A 23,127-nucleotide genomic window follows, 5' to 3' on the forward strand; every position below is an offset into this window, starting at 1 on the left:
ACAAACTTTTGACTGTCTAAACGATGAGGGTTGGACCACTGATTTTTCTTTTTATTTTCTTTAAACAAATTCACACCGTGAGTTGGTAGCATGGTGATTCGCCCTCACACCTTGAGACAATCGGAGTCTGCTTATAATTCGGTTACCACATGTAGTATGCAGAAAACACGGACGCAATCTTAAAATGGCATTGAATGTGGCATTCGGATGAAAATTTATGTTTAAATGTACAATTAATCAAATTAAAATTGCAATATGTCCTAGTGTTATAATTAAACTGCAAAAGTCTGTTATTTAATTGAATAAATATATAATCTGCGAGTGGTGCGCGCTTCAAAATGAATGTGCAAAGCCGGCCGCTGATGCACTGAAAATACCTCATCGTGATCATTGTGCGCACTTGTGAGATGACAGAAAGCAGAGCACTGTGAAGTGCGCAGCACATACAGACTATGTATTTATTTAATTAAATCAAAGCTTTACGGGGATTAATAATCACACTGAGCTATGTAGCGAAATCCTTATCTGGAGGTGAGAACCTACTGTCAAAAACACACATAAAAGCTTGATTTTTATTCAAATATTAAACTTTTTGGGCACTTAAAATGTCCTGCAATATTGTGTCTTGAAAAGAGTGGGAAACCTTTATATGCAATATTACAACTTCGGATTCCCATAATTGGATATAGCTTTAGGCAGAAAGGTTAGTGAGCGATTACTATTTATAGGTATGTGTTTGTGTAAAATGAACATTTTTGTTTTATTCTATAAAGTACTGACAACATTTCTCCCAAATTCCACATACAAATATTGTCATTAGAGCATTTATTTGCAGAAAATGACAAATGATCAAAATAACAAAAAAGATGCTGTGTTTTCAGACCTTGAATAATGCAAAGAAAACAAGTTCATATTCATTTTTAAACAACACAATACTAATGTTTAACTTAAGAGTTCAGAAATCAATATTTGCTGGAATAACCCTGATTTTCAATCACAGCTTTCATGCGTGTTGGCATGCTCTTTACCAGTCTTTCACATTGCTGTTGGGTGACTTTATGCCACTCCTGGCGCAAAAATTCGAGCAGCTCGGATTTGTTTGATGGCTGATCATTCATATTCATCTTGATCACATTCCAGAGGTTTTCAATGGGGTTCAGGTCTGGAGATTGGGCTGGCCATGACAGGGTCTTGTTCTGGTGCTCCTCTATCCACACCTTGATTGGTATGGAGCATTGTCCTGCTGGAAAAACCAATCCTCAGAGTTGGGGAACATTGTCAGAGCAGAAGGAAGCAAGTTTTCTTCCAGGATAACCTTGTACGTGGCTTGATTCATGCATCCTTCACAAAGACGAATCTGCCCAATTCCAGCCTTGCTGAAGCACCCCAGATCATCACCAGTCCTCCACTTGGTCATCTAATGGTTAGACGGAGACCTGGAGAGTCCTTCAAGCCATAGTGTCTCGCACCCACTGTGAAATTTGGTGGAGGATCGGTGATGATCTGGGGGTGCTTTTATGCCAGGAGTGGCATAAAGTCACCCAATAGCAATGTGAAAGACTGGTAGAGAGCATGCCAAGACACATGAAAGCTGTGATCGAAAATCAGGATTATTCCACCAAATATTGATTTCTGAACTCTTAAGTTAAACATTAGTATTGTGTTGTTTAAATATGAATATGAACTTGTTTTCTTTGCATTACTCGAGGTCTGAAAACACTGCATCTTTTTTGTTATTTTGACCAGTTGTCATTTTCTGCAAATAAATGCTCTAAATGACAATATTTTTATTTGAACATTGCATGTGTTCAGTCTGTGAGCTTTGTGTTTCCTGAAAGCATTTTTTTAAAGGTTTGAAGTCTTTACGATCCGAATCTGCTCATAGCTAAACCACCTTTAGCAAAAGGTTGTTGGGTTCCTCTACTGCCTGATTGTCCTAGTAAACATCTGAAATAAATGCTAATGTGTGCACATTCTCTCAGACCTGATAAATAAACATTTCTGAGGACACATCACTCAAACGAACCTCTGAATTAAATGTCACATTTCTGTTGACACCAGGAAGAAATTAACATGCAACATAATCCGTAGTTCGGACGTTGTTTCTCCCCCCTGCTGCAGAGTCTTGTGTTTGTGTGTGCTGGAATTACGTCCGCGTGACTTGCTGTAATTTTCTGTGGCTGGTGTGTTTACTGCGTGGCTCGATTATGGTGAACAGACGCTTGAGTGCTTTCTCTCTGACCTAAATTTAATTGTCTTCCAGATTGTTTCTGCAGCAAAAAGGTTAATGATCGCTGTGATATTAACCAGGACCATAACTAATGAAATTCAGTAGCTATTTTTAATTATCGTCTTCAGATCATATCTATTTGATATTACAACTAAAATATGCATACTTGCAGTACTATTTAAATACCATTGTATTAGTTCAGTACTGTGGTATATATCAAAGTACCATGATGTTGCCTATTTTTTGTTCGTTTTAACATCATAACATGGTAATAGTATGGTCTTTTGGACATCAAGCATGGTAGTACCATGTTATTCTTGGGAACATCATGTAAATACCATGAATATGATACATTCTGTACCAGGGTATTACCATCACTACTTCCACCACCAAGTGACGTGTAAACTGGCTTCACAAAACGTATTACAGTTATTAAATGACACACTTCCGTAAGTGGGCGATAAGGAAAGTTTCTTATTTGCATGCAGGTATGAAAAAATAGTGGTTTTATATTTAATAGATTGAAAGAAAGAATTTTCAGCTATTCGGCAGGTTATAAAGTCTATCAATGTTGATAAAAGCCTTATGCTGGCGAGCACAATGTTTTTAAATGTGTTTTTTGTAATCTTTCGAAGAAATGGGTTGGTTTGAGTGTTTGTTGCCCTTGCGGGGTAAGATTTTACCATGGTTGAGTTGCCAGTGAGGTAATCTGATGTCTATTGTCGACTCTTTTTCAGTTTCTTATTCTGTTTAAGCATTTCCACATGAGTGTTGCACTGCTGTTGGCTGTGTGTGTGTGTTTGTGAGAGAGAATATTGTAAGTGTGTGAATAAAGGATACGCTCCGCTGCAGTTCAGTCCACACTGAGTTACACACATTGTTGGTGTGTCAGTTTGAGTGTTTTACGGGTGTGAAAATGTCATTAACTCCCTTTTAAAATGACTGTTGAAACCACCGATTCAGAACTGCACCAATCTGCCAAATTTAGCTCTTTCAATTTTGATTTTCAAGTTTGAGTTAACTATTACGCTTCTTCCTGTTAAAGAGTTAAACAGCAACTTCAAATGAGAAATGGCAAAATTGTGTCATAATGGGCTGATCTGTTTGGGATATAGCTCTTTTGGCCAACGCTAACAGCGGATGATTATTTTCTATATCTGATATAATGGCCGATATTTTAAATCCATACAGTTGTCCTCATTTTGCACTGTTGTTTTATTTTGCTTTCTTGTTGGTTTGTTTGGTTTTGTGTTGTGTTTTTTATTTTTTTTATTTTTTTTTGGTTTGGCTTTTGTGTTTGTGTATTTGTTTTGGGTTTGGTTTTGTGTTTTGTTTTTGTTTAGTTTGATTTGTTTTTTGTGTGTGTTTTTTTTTTTTTTTATTTTATTTTTTTGGATTTGTTTTTTAGGATTTTTATTTTTGTTTTTGGTTTGGTTTGTAGTTTTTTTGTGTGTGTGTTTTTGTTTTGTTTTGTTTTTTGTGTTTGTGTATTTGTTTTGTGTTTGGTTTTGTTTGTTTGTTTGTTTTTTTGGGGGGGGTTGTTTTGTGTGTTGTTTTTTTGTGCATTTGGTTTGGTTTGTGTTTTTTATGTGTTTTTTTTTTTTTTTTTGGATTTGTTTTTTAGGATTTTTATTTTTGTGTTTGTTTTGTTTTGTTTGTTTTTTATTTTGTTCTTTTTTGGGGGGGGTTGTTTTGTGTTGTTTTTTTGTACATTTGGTTTGTGTGTTTTTTTTTTTTTTCGTTTTTTTATTTATATTTTTGTGTTTATGTATTTGTTTTTGGTTTGGTTTGTTTTTTGTGTGTTTTTGTTTGGTTTTGTGTGTCTTGTTTTGTTGTTGGATTTGGTTTGGTTTGTGGTTTTTGTGTTTGTGTATTTGTTTTGTTTGGTTTTGTGTTTATTTTTTGGGGGGATTTGTTTTTGTTTTAGGTTTTTGTTTTTGTGTTTGTGTATTTGTTTTGGGTTTGGTTTGTGTTTTTTATTTTGTTGTTGGATTTTTATTTTATTTAAAAAAAAAAATTGGGGGGGGGGGGGGGGGGGTTTGTTTTTGTTGTTTTTTTTATGAAAACTGATAACCTTTTTAATTAATTTGACGGCTTGAAAAATTAAGCCCTGATATTATCTGCTTCACATATTTGACCAGTGGTGATAATGAACCTGATACTAATAATATAAAATGCTAATATTGGCAAATACCAGCATGGTCACCAGTATATTGTGCATCACAAGAAATAAGTGTGTGTTTGGATCTGAGGTTGATCTTGAAGAGCATGTGTGTGTTTGTGATTTTTCTCTCTTAATCAGTAGCTATCAAGACACTGAGCAGAAGAAAGCATAAATGCTCTCATCCCTGTCACTTTTTTCAAGATTCTTGTTCTCTGTTTGTTCTCTTCTTCACATCCATGTGTATAATATTTAACATAATTCCATCCGTCCAGTCAGTCTGTCACTCCATGTTAACCCCCTCTCTCTCTCTCTCTCTCTCTCTCTCTCTCTCTCTCTCTCTCTCTCTCTCTCTCTCATCTCTGTCTCTCTCTTTTTAGCTGGCGGATTTTATAATTCTCTCTGAAGAACGGATCATCACGTCTAGTCGAGCATTGTGGAAAAGTTACAGGTCAGAAACTTCCTCCTTTACTCCCACTCTTCCCTCGGCCACCTGCATGCTGCGATGACATCATTGCATGAAACTCCTCCTCTGATCTCAGGGGCTGGACGGGCCGTCCTGTCACCGCGCGTGCTGCTCTCGCGTTTTAAAGCTGCATGTTATTTTCTTGTTTCCTTCATTTTGATCTTTTGGTTGAACTGGAATTCCTGCTTGCTCACCCCTGAATCAAGTGTTTTTTTCTTTTCTTCTTGGTTTGTCGTGTGGTTTACCTTCTTCTCTTCCTTTGCAAACATATACAAATGTATTTTATTTTTTTTCCTCTCTTCATTTGGGCACCACAGTTCTTTGCCTATTTTATGTTTGTGTGAGGCCTCATTCATGCCCACTCCTCCCTCCCTCCATTCCTTCCTTCCTTTCTTTCTTTCCTCCCTCTTTCCCTTCCTTCTTTCTTTCCTTCTTTCTTTCCTTCTTTCCTTCCTTCCTTTCCTTGTTTCCTCCGTTCTTTAATTTTTCATTCCTTCCTTCCTCCATTCCTTTCTTCCTTGATTCCTTCTTTCTTTCTTTTTCTTCTTTCTTCCCTTCCTTTCTTACTTTCCTTCTTTCCTCCCTCCCTCCTGTCTTTCTTTCTTCTTTCCTCCCTCTTTCCCTTCCTTCTTTCTTTCTTTTCCATCCTTCTTTCCTTCCTTTCTTTCCTCCCTCTTTCCCTTCCTTCTTTCTTTCTTTTCCATCCTTCTTTCCTTCCTTTCTTTCCTCCCTCTTTCCCTTCATTCCTTCTTCCCTTCTTTCTTTCCCATCCTTTCCTCCCTTCCTTTCTTTCCTCCCTCTTTCTTTCTTTCTTTCCTTTATTTCTTTCTTTTCTTTCATTCTTTCCCTTCATTCCTTTCTTCCTTTCCTCCTCTTTCCTTCTTTCCTCTGTTCTTTCCTTTCTTTCATTCCTTCTTTCCTCCATTCCTTCTTTCTATCTTTCCTCCCTTCCTCCATTCCTTTCTTTCATTCCTTTCTTCCTTGATTCCTTCTTTCTTTCTTTCTTTCTTTCCTTAATATCTTCTTTCTTTCTTTTTCTTCTTTCTTCCCTTCTTTTCTTTCTTTCTTTCTTTCCTTCCTTCTTTCTTTCTTCTTTCCTCCCTCTTTCCCTCCTTTCTTTCCCTTCTTTCTTTTCCATCCTTCTTTCTTTCTTTCCTTTATTTCTTTCTTTTCTTTCATTCTTTCCCTTCATTCCTTTCTTCCTTTCTTCCTTTCCTTCCTTCCTTTCCTTCTTTCCTCTGTTCTTTCCTTTCTTTCCTTATTTCCTCCATTCCTTCTTACTTTCTATCTTTCCTCCCTTCCTCCATTCCTTTCTTTCATTCCTTTCTTTCATTCCTTTCTTCCTTCTTTCTTTCTTTCTTTCTTTCCTTAATATCTTCTTTCTTTCTTTTTCTTCTTCCCTTCCTTTCTTTCTTTCTTTCTTCCCTTCTTTCTTCTTTCCTCCCTCTTTCCCTTCTTTCTTTCTTTTCCATCCTTCTTTCTTTCTTTCCTCCCTCTTTCTTTCCTTCTTTCCTCCCTTCTTTCTTTTCTTCCCTTCTTTCTTTCCCATCCTTTCCTCCCTTCCTTTCTTTCCTCCCTCTTTCTTTCTTTCTTTCCTTTATTTCTTTCTTTCTTTCATTCTTTCCCTTCATTCCTTTCTTCCTTTCCTCCTCTTTCCTTCTTTCCTCTGTTCTTTCCTTTCTTTCATTCCTTCTTTCCTCCATTCCTTCTTTCTATCTTTCCTCCCTTCCTCCATTCCTTTCTTTCATTCCTTTCTTCCTTGATTCCTTCTTTCTTTCTTTCTTTCTTTCCTTAATATCTTCTTTCTTTCTTTTTCTTCTTTCCTCCCTCTTTCCCTCCTTTCTTTCCCTTCTTTCTTTTCCATCCTTCTTTCTTTCCTTTATTTCTTTCTTTTCTTTCATTCTTTCCCTTCATTCCTTTCTTCCTTTCTTCCTTTCCTTCTTTCCTCTGTTCTTTCCTTTCTTTCCTTATTTCCTCCATTCCGTCTTACTTTCTATCTTTCCTCCCTTCCTCCATTCCTTTCTTTCATTCCTTTCTTCCTTCTTTCTTTCTTTCTTTCTTTTTCTTCTTCCCTTTCTTTCTTTCTTCCCTTCTTTCTTCTTTCCTCCCTCTTTCCCTCCTTTCTTTCCCTTCTTTCTTTCTTTTCCATCCTTCTTTCTTTCTTTCCTCCCTCTTTCTTTCCTTCTTTCCTCCCTTCTTTCTTTTCTTTCCTTCTTTCCTCCCTCTTTCCCTTCATTCCTTCTTTCCTCTTTCCCTTCTTTCCTTCCTTCTTCTTTCCTCCTCTTTCCTTCCTTTCATTCCTTCTTTCCTCCATTCCTTCTTACTTTCTAGCTTTCCTCCTTTCCTCCCTCTTTCCTTCCTTCCTTTCTTTCCTTCTTTCCTCCATTCTTTCCTTTCTTTCATTCCTTAATATCTTCTTTCTTTTCTTCTTTCTTCCCCTCTTTCCATCTTTCTTTCATTCCTCCTTTTTTCCTTCTTTCCTTCTTTTCATTCCTTCCTTCATTCCTTCATTCTTTCTTTCCTTCCTTATTTCATTCTTTCTTTTCTCCTTTCTTCCCTTCTTTCTTTCATTCCTCCCTTTTTTCCTTCTTTCTTTCCTCCCTTCCTCTCTTCTTTTCTTTCCTTCCCTTCTTTCATTCTTCCTTTCTTTCGGTCAACTGAGGTTGTATACTATAACTATAATAAATGGCTTTAATGTATTTTCTGTGACTGTTCAAGTGTGTGAAGTATTGTTCATTTTCTTGTTAATCTGATAACGGTACTAAAATACTAAACACTTTTAATTTGGAAATCAATTATTTCAATTTATTTAGACTCTCTCTCTTTCTCTGTTTCTTTCTTTGTATTCTGTGACTCTCACCCACATGATAGCACATGTTAATGTGTAACTGGATCCAGAGTTTAGAGTTCTGATGAAAGGAGAGCCTTTTCGTTCTCCAGAAAGAACTATAATCCTCATGCTTTAGTTTATTGTCAAGGGGGAAGTGAGTATTGTGTGCTGCAGTTAAACGCATGTCAGCTTACAAAAGAAAAACAATAAACTTTTCTCTCAGCTCTCATACAACTCCAGAAGAATGACAGAGTGGATGCTTTGAAAATCTTTTTTGTGTTAGTTGAACTATGAGGCACAAAATATCGTAAGCTCAAGTGGGGAATTGAGGTGCATAAGTGTTTATTATTCCACATAGAAGTTGTCTTCTAAAGGTACCAGGCAGCTATTCAAAGCATTTCCTGATAAAAGAATATTGATTTGATCACGTTACATATCTGTCAGATGGTGTCTTTGGCTCCATTTAAAGCTGGTATTAAGATGCGTTTTGGGTGATGGGAAGATGCTAAAGACAGGAGTAAACGAGGTCCAAAACGTTTTGAAATGTGTCCACTTCGGAGGTTTTCGAAAACGCGTGTGACCACATTGAGCTTGTAGTGCTCATCTGTTCTAATGCGTTCAGACTGCGGCGAAGCGCCACCTGCTCAACTGTCAATCAGCCAATGCATTTTAACAAGTGTTTAAAATTTCCCAGTTACATGCACCTTTAAAAGGAAAAAAGTCTGATCTGATAATTCGAAAAAGCCAATACATATACAAGCACGAGCATGAAGTGACACAGATGAGAACATCTGAAGCTTAGTTAATACAGGTACTCCACTAAAATAACTGACAACTCTACGACAAAACATCGTGTTTGCTCTTGGATTAAATGCAAGTATAATTAAGAGTAACGGTGTGCAGGTTTTTTTAGTGCTTTCTTTTCTCATTTTACTTTTTTTGCGCTTTATTATCATGCAGTGATACACTGCCTTCCTGTCTAAATGGCTGATTTTTGGCCAGAATAAGTCACTATGTGAAAAGTCAAAAGTCTAACTGAGAATCTGATGTGTACTGTATCAGTGTCTGACTGTCAAAATGAGCATTTACCCTCATGTGTGCCAAATCCCAGGCAAACACACTGTGGAGGTGCTGGAAGAGCCGGAGGGTGCTGGGAGTTTCACAAAAGAATCCAGAAGGGCTTTTTGTTCAAACTGAACTTAAATCCAAGTGTGAAATCGGTGGCATGCTAAAGATGGTGTCGTGTTACAATACTTACGATCTGTGGGACATGCGGTGTGACAGTGAGAAAGCGTCATGGGGTTTTAAAGACTCATCGGGGCAGAAAAATTCACCTTAATTAACAGGAAATGAGGTTGATGTATCACACAATAAAACCGCTGAGTTTATGGGGCTGGACCTGCTGCGAGGGGTCTTTATTAAAAAAAAACACCAAGCACTCAGAGTTTACAGACAGTCAATGACATCGGTGTTTGATTCTCTCTGCTGTGCAATTTAAAATACATTTGTATATAATTAGAAACCGGCAAAAGGCTTTTGAATACTCCGTCTAAATAAAACTATGAGCAGCGTGCAGCAGTGCTTTAGTTATGATTTAAATAACTGCAGGAGAGTGAAGTGTAGGGAATGGAAACCCAGTGCAAAGGACACAAAATAGCTCAGTGAAATGTAATTACAGCTGTACATCTGTGCTGAGAGAACAGTGACCACACTAAAGTCTAACCAAGGGTCAGTCCCTGTAAAAGCTTATATTTAGATCTTTAAAGTATTCTGGCTTTACATGAGCTGCAGGAAGGACCAAGAAGTGAGTATGAGAGAAGAGGGCGAGGTGTTTTAAAAGGCACACACACACACATTTGTGTCATTTAACTGTAAAATATAATGACTACTTCTGGTGCTCCACTAACTTTATACATCTGTGTCTTTACACTCTTAAAAATAAAGGTTTTAAAAATGGTTTTACAATCTGATTCCAAAGTAAAACTTCTCCCCAATTTGGAATGCCCAATTCCCAATGCGCTTTTAAGTCCTCGTGGTGGCGTAGTGGCTCGCCTCAATCCAGGTGGCGGAGGACGAATCTCAGTTGCCTCCACGTCTGAGACCATCAATCCGCTCATTTTTTCACGTGGCTTGTTGAGCGTGTTACCACGGAGACATAGCGCGTGTGGAGGCTTCACGCTGTTCTCCGTGGCATCCATGCACAACTCCCCACGTGCCCCACCGAGAGCGAGAACCACATTATAGCAACCACGAGGAGGTTACCCCATGTGACTCTACCCTCCCTAGCAACCAGGCCAATTTGGTTGCTTAGGAAACCTGGCTGGAGTCACAAAGTAAAACTTTTATATTGTTATTGTGATATCATTGGAGAACTTTTTGAAGTTCAGGAAGAGTTCAACCAAAAATGAAAATTCTGTCATAATTTACTCACCCTTATGTATGGCACTAATGTGGCTACAAAAATTATGTAAGGGATAATGTACAGTCAGTCGGTTGTTATCGCAAGATAAAGCCTGACAGGGAACTGAAGGGGTTTATTTTGTGTTAACAACCGTCTGACTGTACATTATCCTGCTTTATTACACAGTTATTAACCAAATAAATAAATGGACATAAGATATTGATTTGCAATGGAATTATGTACGAAATGAAACTAAATTGCTGAACAGCTGAATTCCACCTCCGGTTTGCATCGTAGATCTGTTGGTGTTTATTTTGGAAATAATGACCATCTGACTGCTCATTATCCTGCTTATTACACAGCTATTAACCAAATAAATAAATGGACATAAGATATTGATTTGCGATGGAATTACGTACGAAAAGAAACTAAATTGCTGAACAGCTGAATTCCACTTCCGGTTTGCATCGTAGTTCTGTTGGTGTTTATTTTGTAAATAATGACCATCTGACTGCTCATTATCCAGCTTATTACACAGCTATTAACCAAATAAATAAATGGACATAAGATATTGATTTGTGATGGAATTACGTACGAAATGAAACTAAATTGCTGAACAGCTGAATTCCACCTCCGGTTTGCATCGTAGATCTGTTGGTGTTTATTTTGTAAATAATGACCATCTGATTGCTCATTATCCTGCTTATTACACAGCTATTAACCAAATAAATAAATGGACATAAGATATTGATTTGCGATGGAATTACGTACGAAATGAAACTAAATTGCTGAACAGCTGAATTCCACTTCCGGTTTGCATCGTAGTTCTGTTGGTGTTTATTTTGTAAATAATGACCATCTGATTGCTCATTATCCTGCTTATTACACAGCTATTAACCAAATAAATAAATGGACATAAGATATTGATTTGTGATGGAATTACGTATGACATGAAACTAAATTGCTGAACAGCTGAATTCCACCTCCAGTTTGCATTGTAGATCTGTTAGTGTTTATTTTGGAAATAATGAACGTCTGACTGCTCATTATCCAGCTTATTACACGTCTACTTGCCAAATAAATAAATGGACAGGAAATATTGATTTGAGTTTAAATGATTTTATTAGCATACTTTGAGATTGCACAATGATCTGAGAAATAGGAAAGATGACTCACATGACCGGTCTGAGATGGCTTAATCCCTTTCTTTCCTTATTTCTTTCATTCCTTCTTTCTTTCTTGCATTTACGGTTGTTACTCAGAAATATCGGACTGCTATATGGTGCCATTGACCATTCCGAATCAAGTATTCCAGAGACCAGTGTAAAAAAAACTCAGTATTTTTCACCCTATTGACGATATTTGATATGCATCTCGATAATGATGTTTTAGCTCTGAAATGGCTTAAAAATGCTTGTTTTTTAAATCCGAGGAACCATCATTTCAACCAAACAAAATGTTTAAAAATGTTCATTTTTAATGCATTAAGTAAAACTCTAAATAAAAATAATCATGACATGTTTTCCATAGTTTTTCACTAAATGAACAATATACACCAATATACAAGAAAATAGAACTTAACAATACATAGTAATAAAAATCATTATTTACCTAGATATATTTTTACTTAAACATTTTTATAAATGAACAGGGTGTGCAAAAACTGCAAATTCACTCACTTATTATTTTTTTTATTATTATAATACTGAATTATTATTGTGGGACCCAGTCAAGTTTATTATTATAATAAAATACTGAATTATTACTATTATTATTTTGAGGATTATGTTTGTTTTGCACAGTAGTAATATATCTCTGGTGTATTTACTTCACCTTTACCTGGAGCTTTTATTTTGGCAGAGAACTGAAAAATCAACCTTTATTTGGAAGAGTGAAAGAGTTAAAACTCTGAAGATTAAACTTCAAAACATTCTGAAATGTAGCACAGTGAGTCACTGGAGCTGAACCAGAACAGAGAAAGTCAACGAGGCATTTTAACCTCTTCTTTTATCTGTGATTTGTCATGCCATTTTACTGCCTTGCAAAACATTCAGATCACACTTTTAGATGAGACTGTATGTACTTATAAGTTGAAAAATGTCCTTTCTGAACTATAAAAAGTGTGTCCTGGAGAATACTGTTGCTCTGACAAGTATAAGTCACTTAAAATATCTGAATGTCATTGCGTTGGATAACAAAATATCAAACAAATGTTGCTGGAGCTTTTCTGAGAACTAACAAGTCATTTTTAATCAACTGGTGTCTTGCTGATTTTTAGTGGATGTATGAAATTCACACAGGTGTCCTAGCAGAGTGGTGTAGTTCCACACATTAAATATCAACATGTTCCACTAAAGTTTGACTACCATAAAGTGTCACAAAACTTTGACCACATCCTAATCTCTGCTCATCTGCATATCTTTAACAGTAAATTACCAGTTTTTGACAACTGCTTCTAAAGAACTTAAAGTGTGAGAAAGAGAACACCGTGACAATGGGAGGAACTGCTCTATATATATATTTACTGTCGGTAAAGATCAGAGGCAGAAGTCTGGGCAGTGATGTTCTAACGCAGGTGGTGTGTGTGTGTGTGTGTGTGTGTGTGTGTGTGTGTGTGTGTGTGTGTGTGCGTGCGCGCTAACCAGGAATCTTCGGTTCCTCTGTGAATAGTGATCGTGTATAAATAAATCTCATGCACACAGTGGACGATCAGGTTCAGGAGTGGGTTACATTACAACGCTTCCTTCTGCATGACACGAGATGAGTTTCAGTTTAACAGCAATAAAAAACACACAGATACTAGATGTTTAGAGAGGGTCAATTTCCAATCCCTGAGGACATGTGGAGGGTTTTCATTTTTTATCAGGCATAACTAGCACTAATATTTAGGCTGTGTCTGATATGCATACTTTTATACTATATAGTATGCCAAAAACAGTATGCCAATGTAGTAGGGTATCTGAATCCTCAGCATTCAAAAGATTAGGCAAAAAATACCCGGATGACCTACTGTATCCGGCGTGATTCTGAAGTGTGCATCAACTGGACACCGAACGCCGCAGTAGCTGAGGAGACGTTATATTTAAAACTTTATATTTAATTTTTATTTTAAAGCATCTAAGAAATGTCTCTTTTCAAATGTAAGTGCTTTATATACCAAGAAAGTTGTTCACAAATGTTCTGTTATTACTTTCAGAATATAAGAATTAATAGTGAGTTGTGCATGTGAATAGGATATGTAAACAATGGCATCAGTAACCCAAAATTATTCTTTTTGTGTGTGTGTGTGTGTGTGTGTGTGTTTTGCATGATGCTGCATATAGAAGTGTAGAAGTAGTGTAAGTGGTATAAAATTGCAAAAGTAACATTTCGCAAAAAGGTTGTATTCGTTAATTAATACAACGTGCATAAGGAATTATGAACTAAAATTGATTTTTTTGTTTTACAGCATTTACTCTGTTAATGTTAATTTATCAACTTAAACTGGCTCTACACTAGCTGATTTTTTCCAATGATCTTCAGGTGTTAGTTTAATTAACATAATCACCGGCCAGATAGAGGGATACAGAGCACCCTTTAGCACCTCTTAGCGGGAGGTGTTAATCACTTGACCATCGGGACTCCCTGCTGAGTTAATGGCTTCAAGCACTGAAAAATCACTTCCGGTTTGTTTGAAAAAATCATTCTGACACTTACAAGATAACAAGCTGATCTGAACTTTTATTTTTTATCACACTCAGCTGCATATCATAACAAACACTGATTAAAATCCAAAGTGATTCTGTCATTCTGAGGAAATATTGCAAAAGCAACTAATGACAGATAAAAATAACCTTGATGGACATTTTACAGTTTTGGTGCATTTTAAAATATAACCTTGTGAAAGCCAACCGAACCATGAAGAAAATGCAACATTGTAACTATTTTAGCCCATTTCAGGACAATCAAGCAAGCTACAGGTCTGAAAATGCCCCAAATCACACTATTGCAATTGCAATTTTACTTGTGTTGTTATTTTGTCAGAGTGAGAGAGTTGCCGCTAGTACTTATGTGTGTCACCCCTCCGCCATTTGTAACTGACAAGTGTGTCATACCTCTGACTGAAGAGAGAAAGACCTTAGCAAAACTGTCTGCATGTGTGACACCCTTGGCCAAAACGAGTTGTCTTGAGTCTGCTAGTGTAGAGCCAGCTTTACGTTAACATACACCTTAATACAAAATGTATTTGTATATGTAGAAATTAACATTAACCAAGATTACTAAAGGCTGTTGTTGTTAGCTATTGCATTAACTAATGCTATTACATGGTTCTCTGGAATACTCAATTCTGATTGGTCAGTCATACCATCCTATGGTCTGATATTTCTGAATAATGACCATGCATCCGGGGATTGAGTGATATCAGACAGTTCATCCAGTTTTTACGAGCCATCTTAACTACTACTCGTATCATTGTGCGATCTCTAAAAGTAAGCGTATAAAATTATTTAAACTCAAATCAATGTTTCGTGTACATTTAGTTATTTATTTGGCAAGTAGTCATGTAATAAGCTGGATAATGAACAGTCAGTCTCAGAGCTCTAACGCAAACCAGAGTTGGAATTCAGCTGTTTTTGGAGACTCCGCGATTTCTTTCTTCTCACATAATAATGTAATTTCAATAAAAATCAATATTTAATGTCCATTTATCCATTCATTTGGTTTGTAGCCATGTCGTAAGCAGGACAATGTACAGTTAGCCGGTCGATATCACAAAGTAAACCCCTTCAGGTTGATACAAAACCTGATCACACTGTTGGGGTTAATTTGTGATCACGACCGGCTGACTGTATATTATCCCTTACTTACAGAATATAACCTTACGTAAAGTACTACCATTGCAAAGAATGCCAGCACAGTTTCACCTACTGTTTGTGTAGCTGGTGTTGTGAGCTCTTTCACAGTAATGTAAGTGTAGTTCTACCAGGAAGATCTCGGGATTTATTCTATCAGGCATCTCATCCAATCACAATACAGCCTCTGCTTTATAAGCCCACTTAAGTATTACTCATTGTTGGCATACTTCCATTGTTTTCACCCCCTCCATCCCATTACCACGAGTTTAACACGTTTTACCATGTTTAAATCCATTCTGTAGAATTCAGCAGTTTTGATCTGGGCCTGCATATATTGGACAGAGGATATTTCTTGTTTATTTGTTGTGTCTTGAGGAGATGAGTTTATGGGTTTAGGGTGTAAGACAAACTCTTTGACTCTTGGAAGGAAGAAATTGTAACCTTAACAGCAAACACACACACACACACACACACACAAACACACTCACTCTTTCAGGCTCTTGAATCATGAGAGGGTGCAGTGAAAAAGGACGATTGTTGGAGCTGTCAGCGGCCACAGTGGGAAAGCTAATTCTGGTAAAAAGTGTTGTGGGTCGCCAGAGAGTGGCATCGATCACTGTGCCACCTCAGTGAGTGCCAGGTCAGAGTGGGCACAGAGGGACAGGGGCACATTTGACAATTGCTGAATGTTTGAGGCCAGCCACATGGTTGCCCAGTTGGCAGGATGCCCCACTTTGTAACCAGTGTGCATTTCTGAGCCTGTGTTTGTGCAGCAGACACAAAACAGGTGCTTAAAATATTGTAGGCATGAAGGGTATTAACACAGGAAAAGAGGGCTGTGTGGGCATATTGGATATGTTTGTAGTGACATACTACCGTACTACTCCTACTACAACTGGAGTATGTGTGGGGGAGTGTCGGGGAAACCTGTTTGAAAACAGAAATTTAATAAGCAATGTAATGACAACAATTTAGCATACTATTGTAAATGTTTATTGGTGCATATAGATAGATAGAGTTGAAGTCAGAAGTTTACATACACTTTAGCCAAATACATTTAAACTTAGTTTTTCACAATTCCTGACATTTAATCGTAGAAAACATTCCCTGTCTTAGGTCAGTTAGGATCACTACTTTATTTTATGTGAAATGTCAGAATAATAGTAGAGAGAATGATTTATTTCAGCTTTTATTTCTTTCATCACATTCCCAGTGGGTCAGAAGTTTACATACACATTGTTAGTATTTGGTTGCTTTGCCTTTAAATTGTTTAACTTGGGTCAAATGTTTTGGGTGCCTTCCACAAGCTTCTCACAATAAGTTGCTGGAATTTTGGCCCATTCCTCTAGACAGAACTGGTGTAACTGAGTCAGGTTTCTAGGCCTCCTTGCTCACACACACTTTTTCAGTTCTGTTCACAAATTCTCTATCGGATTGAGGTCAGGGCTTTGTGATGGCCATTCCAATACCTTGACTTTGTTGTCTTTAAGCCATTTTGCCACAACTTCGGAGGTATGCTTGGGGTCATTGTCCATTTGGAAGGCCCATTTATGACCAAGCTTTAACTTCATGTCTGATGTCTTGAGATGGTGCTTCAATATATCCACATAATTTTCCTTCCTCATGATGCCATCTATTTTGTGAAGTGCACCAGTCCCTCCTGCAGCAAAGCACCCCCACAACATGATGCTGCCACCCCCATGCTTCACGGTTGGGATGGTGTTCTTCGGCTTGCAAGCCTCTCCCTTTTTCCTCCAAACATAACGATGGTCATTATGGCCAAACAGTTAAATTTTTGTTTCATCACACCAGAGGAAATGTCTCCAAATATAAGATCTGTGTCCCCATGTGCACTGGCAAACTGTAGTCTGGCTTTTTTTATGGCAGTTTTGGAGCAGTGGCTTCTTCCTTGCTGAGCAGCCTTTCAGGTTATGTCGATATAGGACTCGTTTTACTGTGGATATAGATACTTGTCTGCCTTTTTCTTTCAGCTACTTCACAAGGTCCTTTGCTGTTGTTCTGGAATTGATTTGCACTAGTCGCACCAAACTACGTTCATCTCTAGGAGACAGAATGCATCTCCTTCCTGAGCTGGATGATGGCTGTGTGGTCCCATGGTGTTGATACTTGTGTACTATTGTTTGTACAGATGAACGTAGTACATTCAGGCATTTGAAAAATGCTCCCAAGGATGAACCAGACTTGTGGAGGTCCACAATTATTTTTCAACAATATTTGCTGATTTCTTTTGCTTTTCCCATGATGTGAAGCAAAGAGGCACTGAGTTTGAAATTTTGAAATTCAGTACACCTCCTATCAGAAGCTAATTGTCTAAAGGCTTGATAAAATTTTCTGGAATTTTCCAAGCTGCTTAGAGGCACAGTTAACTTAGTGTATGTAAAATTCTGACCCACTGGAATTGTGATATAGTCAATTAAAAGTGAAACAATTTGTCTGTAAACAATTGTTGGAAATAATACCCATGTCATGCACAAAGTAGATGTCCTAAAAGACTTGCCAAAACTATAGTTTGCTAATATTAAATATGTGGAGTTGTTAAACAATGAGTTTTAATGACTTCAACTTAAGTGTATGTAAACTTCTGACTTCAACTGTAGATAGATACATACTGTGGATACTGTAGATAGATAGATAGATAGATACATACATACACACTGTGGATACTGTAGATACTATAGATAGATAGATACTGTGGATACTGTAGATACTGTAGATACTATAGATAGATAGATACTGTGGATACTGTAGATACATAGATAGATAGAAATTGTGGATACTGTAGATACTATAGATAGATACTGTGGATACTGTAGATACATAGATAGATAGATACTGTGGATACTGTAGATACTATAGATAGATAGATACATACTGTGGATAATGTAGATACTATAGATAGATGGATAGATAGATAGATACACTATATGGCCAAAAGTTTGTGGACACCATATGTGCTTGATGAACATTTGATTTCAAAACCTTAGGCATCAATTTCTCCCTTTGCTGTAATAACAGCTTCCACTCTTTTGGGAAGGCTTTCCACTATACTGTATGTAGTAACATTGCTGCAGGGATTTGCTATCAGTGAGGTCAGGAACCGATGTTGGTCGATGGGGCCTGACTGTTCCAGTTCACCCCAAAAGTGATCAGTGGGGTTCAGGTCTGGGCTTTGTGCAGGCCAGTCAATTTCTTCCATGCCAGACACAGTAAACCATTTCTTTATGGACCTCACTTTGTTCACAGGGGCATTCTGTTCATGCTGGAACAGAAAAGGGCTATCCCCAAACAGTTGCCACAAATTTGGAAGCACACAAAGCCCAAGCCATTATGTAAAGAAACATTATGATTTTTCTTTACTGGATTTAATGGAGTAACCAAATTCGTTAATTAGAAGGGGGTGTCCACAAACTTTTGGCCATATAGTGTAGCTAGATAGAGCAGAAAGAGTAATAGTATTGTGTAATATCATGATCACTGACATTAAATTTGAGTCTTTTGTTGATTGTTTACTGTGTGTGTGTGTGTGTGTGTGTGTGTGTGTGTGTGTGTGGGGGGGGGGGGGGTAATTCTCTTTACACACAACAGACTCATTGTGTGTTTGACCTCCTTTAACAGAATCTTGTGCCACTGTTATGCTGGAGATTTCGTGACTTTGAATTTGACAGCACATGACTGTAGTGTCGACGAGCATGTGTTTGTTACATCCCTGAGGCTGTAAAATCTCATTTGCCTGTGAACAGTGATTGTAATTTTACTGTGTTGATTTCCAATACATCAGTCACTGGTGTTGATATACTGGAGGGTGAATCAGTGACCAGACTCCTTTTGTGTCGATTTGATTTAATCCGAACCGTGTCTGTTTGTCTCTGTCCAAACTATTTTTCTGTTTGACAGCTGAAGCAAATTGAAAACTTCTGATGCCTAAAGTCACAATGTGTGTAAAACACTTTACAAATGTGTCTTTATTTCTTAACATCATGTCGTTTTAAACCTGTATGACTTCCTTTCTTCTAGGGCTGGGTGTTATGATGATATATAGCCTATGGTGACGATATAAAGTGTCAATACATAGAGATTTTGCTATATCATGTATATCGCTTTATGTAAATACCCATGTGTGCGGCGTGTGTGCATCAGTGAGCAGGGCTTCACGTGAGACTGAGAGAATTAGAGACATGGACATGGTTTTTCCGGCATTGAAAATGTCAATAAAATTCAGCAAATTCAGTGATATTCGTCTTGCATTCGGTGCTTCATAAGAGCAAAAAAACCTTCTCATCTGACATGTAAATCTGTGTTTCATGTGAGATAGGACGCAAGTCTGGATCAGAGACAGAAGAGCACAGAACGGGATCACTCTCGATACTCAATCTGGCTTCTCTTGATAACGCGGCACATACCACAAAACTTGTGTGAACCATTTAAATTCTACTGAGGTTTTTTTTTTTTTTGGGGTGTGTATTTTTTCACATTAAAACACAATGGTGGAAGTCAAACAACTCAAATGGCCAAGCAGCCCGACATTCTAACCACCACTGACAAGAAAAACAGCTACAGCACTGTGTCCTGCGCCAAAATAAAGGGCTTTTAAACTACATCATCAACCTTACTAAAATTCTGTTCGAATGATGTTTGATATTAGGAAACAAACCGGCCATTTTTGCCTTCAGATATTCATATATTCTCCATAGAGATGACTTAAGAGGGTACAAGTGTTTATTTTCATTGGATATTTTTTACTTATTTATTATTTTCTTTGTTGCATTGATTTGAGAAGATGTTTAGTTTCTTGAGGAAAGTTTATAATATTAAGAATGGTTAACAAATAGTGCTGTCAGTTGATTTAAATTTGTAATTACGATTAATCACATCTTTTTTTGTAGTTAATAATCGTGATTAATCGCAGATTTTAAAAGTGCTGAAATTTGACACTATATATATTTCTTTTCTTGTCAAAATTAAATTGATTTACTCTGGCGGCCAAAAGTTTGGAATAATGTACAGATTTTGCTGTTTCGGAAGGAAATTGGTACTTTAATTCACCAAAGTGGCATTCAGCTGATCACAAAGTATAGTCAGGACATTACTGATGTAAAAAACAGCACCATCACTATTTGAAAAAAGTCATTTTTGATCAAATCTAGACAGCAGCCATCACTCCAACACCTTATCCTTGAGTAATCATGCTAAATTGATCATTTGGTACTAGAAAATCACTTGCCATTATATCAAGCACAGTTGAAAGATATTTGGTTCATTAAATGAAGCTTAACATTGTCTTTGTGTTTGTTTTTGTGTTGCCACAGTATACAATAGACTGGCATGTCTTAAGGTCTATGTTAGGTCAAAAATGGCAAAAAAGAAACAGCTTTCTCTAGAAACTCATCAGTCAATCATTGTTCTGAGGAATGAAGGCTATACAATGCTTGAAATTGCCAAAAAACTGAAGATTTCCCACAAAGGTGTACACTACAGTCTACAAAGACAAAGGACAACTGACTCTAACAAGGACAGAAAGAGATGTGGAAGACCAGATGTACAACTAAACAAGAGGATAAGTACATCAGAGTCTCTAGTTTGAGAAATAGACACCTCACATGTCCTCAGCTGACAGCTTCATTGAATTCTACCCGCTCAACACCAGTTTCATGTACAACAGTAAAGAGAAGACTCAGGGGTGCAGGCCTTATGGGAAGAATTGCAAAGAAAAAGACACTTTTGAAACAGAAAAACAAAAAGAAAAGGTTAGAGTGGGCAAAGAAACACAGACATTGGACAACAGATAATTGGAAAAGAGTGTTCTGGATCTTAACCCCATTGAGCTTTTGTGGGATCAGCTAGACTGTAAGGTGCGTGAGAAGTGCCTGACAAGACAGACACATCTATGGCAAGTGCTACAGGAAGTGTGGGGTGAAATGTCAATTGAGTATCTGAACAAACTGACAGCTAGAATAACAAGGATCTGCAAAGCTGTCATTGCTGCACGTGGAGGATTTTTTGATGAGAACTCTTTGAAGTAGTTTTTCAAATTGTAATTTCACGTTATTAATGACCTGACTATGCATTGTGATCAGCTGAATGGCACTTTGGTGAATAAAAGTACCAGTTTCTTTCCATAAGAGCAAAATCTGTACATTATTCCAAACTTTTGGCCACCAGTGTACATTTTAGGAAAAAAAAAATGTAATATATAATGCTATAACATTTTCCAAACAAAGCTTTCCACAGTATAAAGATAGAAATGCACTAAAATTCAAGTAACATTAATAAGTGGGAGTTTGTCTAACTTGAAAGAATTAGTCTCACCATAGGTTGCATATTCATTGCAATGGACATTAAATCTGTTAAACTGTCATCATCCACAATATTAATCTGCAGGTAGACTGTGGCTATCCGCTTTGTAATCGTGAAGCTGCGTTCATGATTCGCATCAGGGCGCCAGCACCGCTTTGAACTCCACATGAAAACGAACAGATTGTAAACATTGCAAACGTTAAGATTTGGCGTTCTACTGTGGCAATTAAAATGTGCCTTACATAGGCTGAAAAAATATGAAATTACTATATCGTGAGATATATATATTGTTATTGTGATTTACAATAATTAATATCATGGTATAAGATTTTGGTCATATCGCCCAACCCTACTCTCATCCATGGAACACGAAAGGAGAATATTTTAAGAATTAAGCCGCTCGGGGCCCTGGGTAGCTCAGCGTGTAAAGACGCTGACTACCACATCTGGAGTCGCAAGTTCGAATCCAGGGCGTGCTGAGTGACTCCAGTCAGGCTTCCTAAGCAACCAGTTGGCCCGGTTGCTAGGGTGGGTAGAGTCACTTTGGGTTAACCTCCTCGTAGTTGCTATAATGTAGTTCGCTCTCGGTGGGGCGCCTGGTGAGTTGTGCGTGGATGCCACGGAGAATAGCGTGAAGCCTCCACACGCGCTACGTCTCCGCGGTGACACGCTCAACAAGCCACGTGATAAGATGCGCGGATTGACGGTCTCAGACGCGGAGGCAACTGAGATTCGTCCTCCACCACCTGAATTGAGGCGAGTCACCACGAGGACTTAGAGCGCATTGGGAATTGGGCATTCCAAATTGGCGAGAAAAAGGGGAGAGAAAAAAAAAGAATTAAGCCACTCTTTTCCATACTACATTAGCTCCTTGTGACCATGTCTGTCATGCTCCAAAAGACACAAAAGGATCATTTAAGTAGCCCATATGACTCCATATGCACTATATTGCAAGTCTTCTAAAGTCATATGATAGTTTTGTGTGAGAAACGGAATTTAAGCAGTTATTCACTGAATATCAGACTCTTTCCATTTATTGTTTCTTGTTCTTAGGATACAATCAAGTTTTCTCTCTCGGATCAGAAAGAAAGAAATGAAACAGATGTATCTGTAGACCCAGTATAAGCTGAGAAATGAAGTTTGTAGCCTGTCTATGCTTGAGGGCGTTGAGTGAAACCGCTCCTGTGATTTAAACATGTTGAACTGATATTCTGTTCATGTACAGAGTTTCCTCTGTCTTATTGCATTCCATTTCACTCGCTTTGTTTTCTTTTGTGTCACTGAGACTCTCTGCTCTTTTATTCCACTGGAAGTCATTTGTAGGAATTTGAAAAGCTTTTACAGAACACCTGCCTGCATTGGCAGTCTTCTATATCAGAAGCCCTTGCAGGTTTTGTCTGGACCCTTTAGTTATCCTGTTTATTTAGTTTATTATTTACTATATTGAACCATAGGCTATGTAAAGTTCAACCTTTTTTGTGTGGTCAAGTTTGTCTAAAAGGAGGTTAAAGGTAAAGTACACCAAAACAATTAATAATAATTCTGTCATCTTTTACTCACCCTCATGTTGTTCCAAACCCATATGACTTCTGTGGAACACAAAAGCTTTTATATGACTTTAGAAATCTTGGAATTTAGAGCATGAGTCGTGTAGACTAGGTTGTAGTACTCTATAGTGCCTTTTGGAGCCTGATAGCTCCTGGGTACTATATGCTTTCATTGTGTGGAACAGAGCAGCATGAACATTCTGCTAGACATCTCCTTTTGTGTTCCACAGAAGTCTTCACAGAGGTTTGAGATGACATGAGGGTTAGTAAATACTGACAATAAAGAACTGGTTTGTTTATCAGTTAATATAAAATACACCCTGGGAAAACACTGCCAGCACT

The 23,127-nt window shown here is 37.5% G+C and overlaps 1 protein-coding gene across 5 annotated transcripts in view; it reads left to right on the plus strand.

Moving 5' to 3' along the window:
• Positions 1-23,127, plus strand: part of LOC127429237 (semaphorin-4D-like) — an 83,932-nt gene that overhangs the window by 33,902 nt on the left and 26,903 nt on the right. The window contains exon 3 of one of the 5 annotated variants that reach the window (XM_051678138.1): positions 4,772-4,842. The exons of the other annotated variants lie outside the window; for them this stretch is intronic. The gene's annotated coding sequence lies outside the window, so the exon portion shown is untranslated. The remainder of the gene's footprint in view (positions 1-4,771; positions 4,843-23,127) is intronic. 5 annotated transcript variants of the gene reach the window in all.

Source organism: Myxocyprinus asiaticus, chromosome 38 (assembly GCF_019703515.2).
Source record: "Myxocyprinus asiaticus isolate MX2 ecotype Aquarium Trade chromosome 38, UBuf_Myxa_2, whole genome shotgun sequence".
NCBI lineage: Eukaryota > Metazoa > Chordata > Actinopteri > Cypriniformes > Catostomidae > Myxocyprinus > Myxocyprinus asiaticus.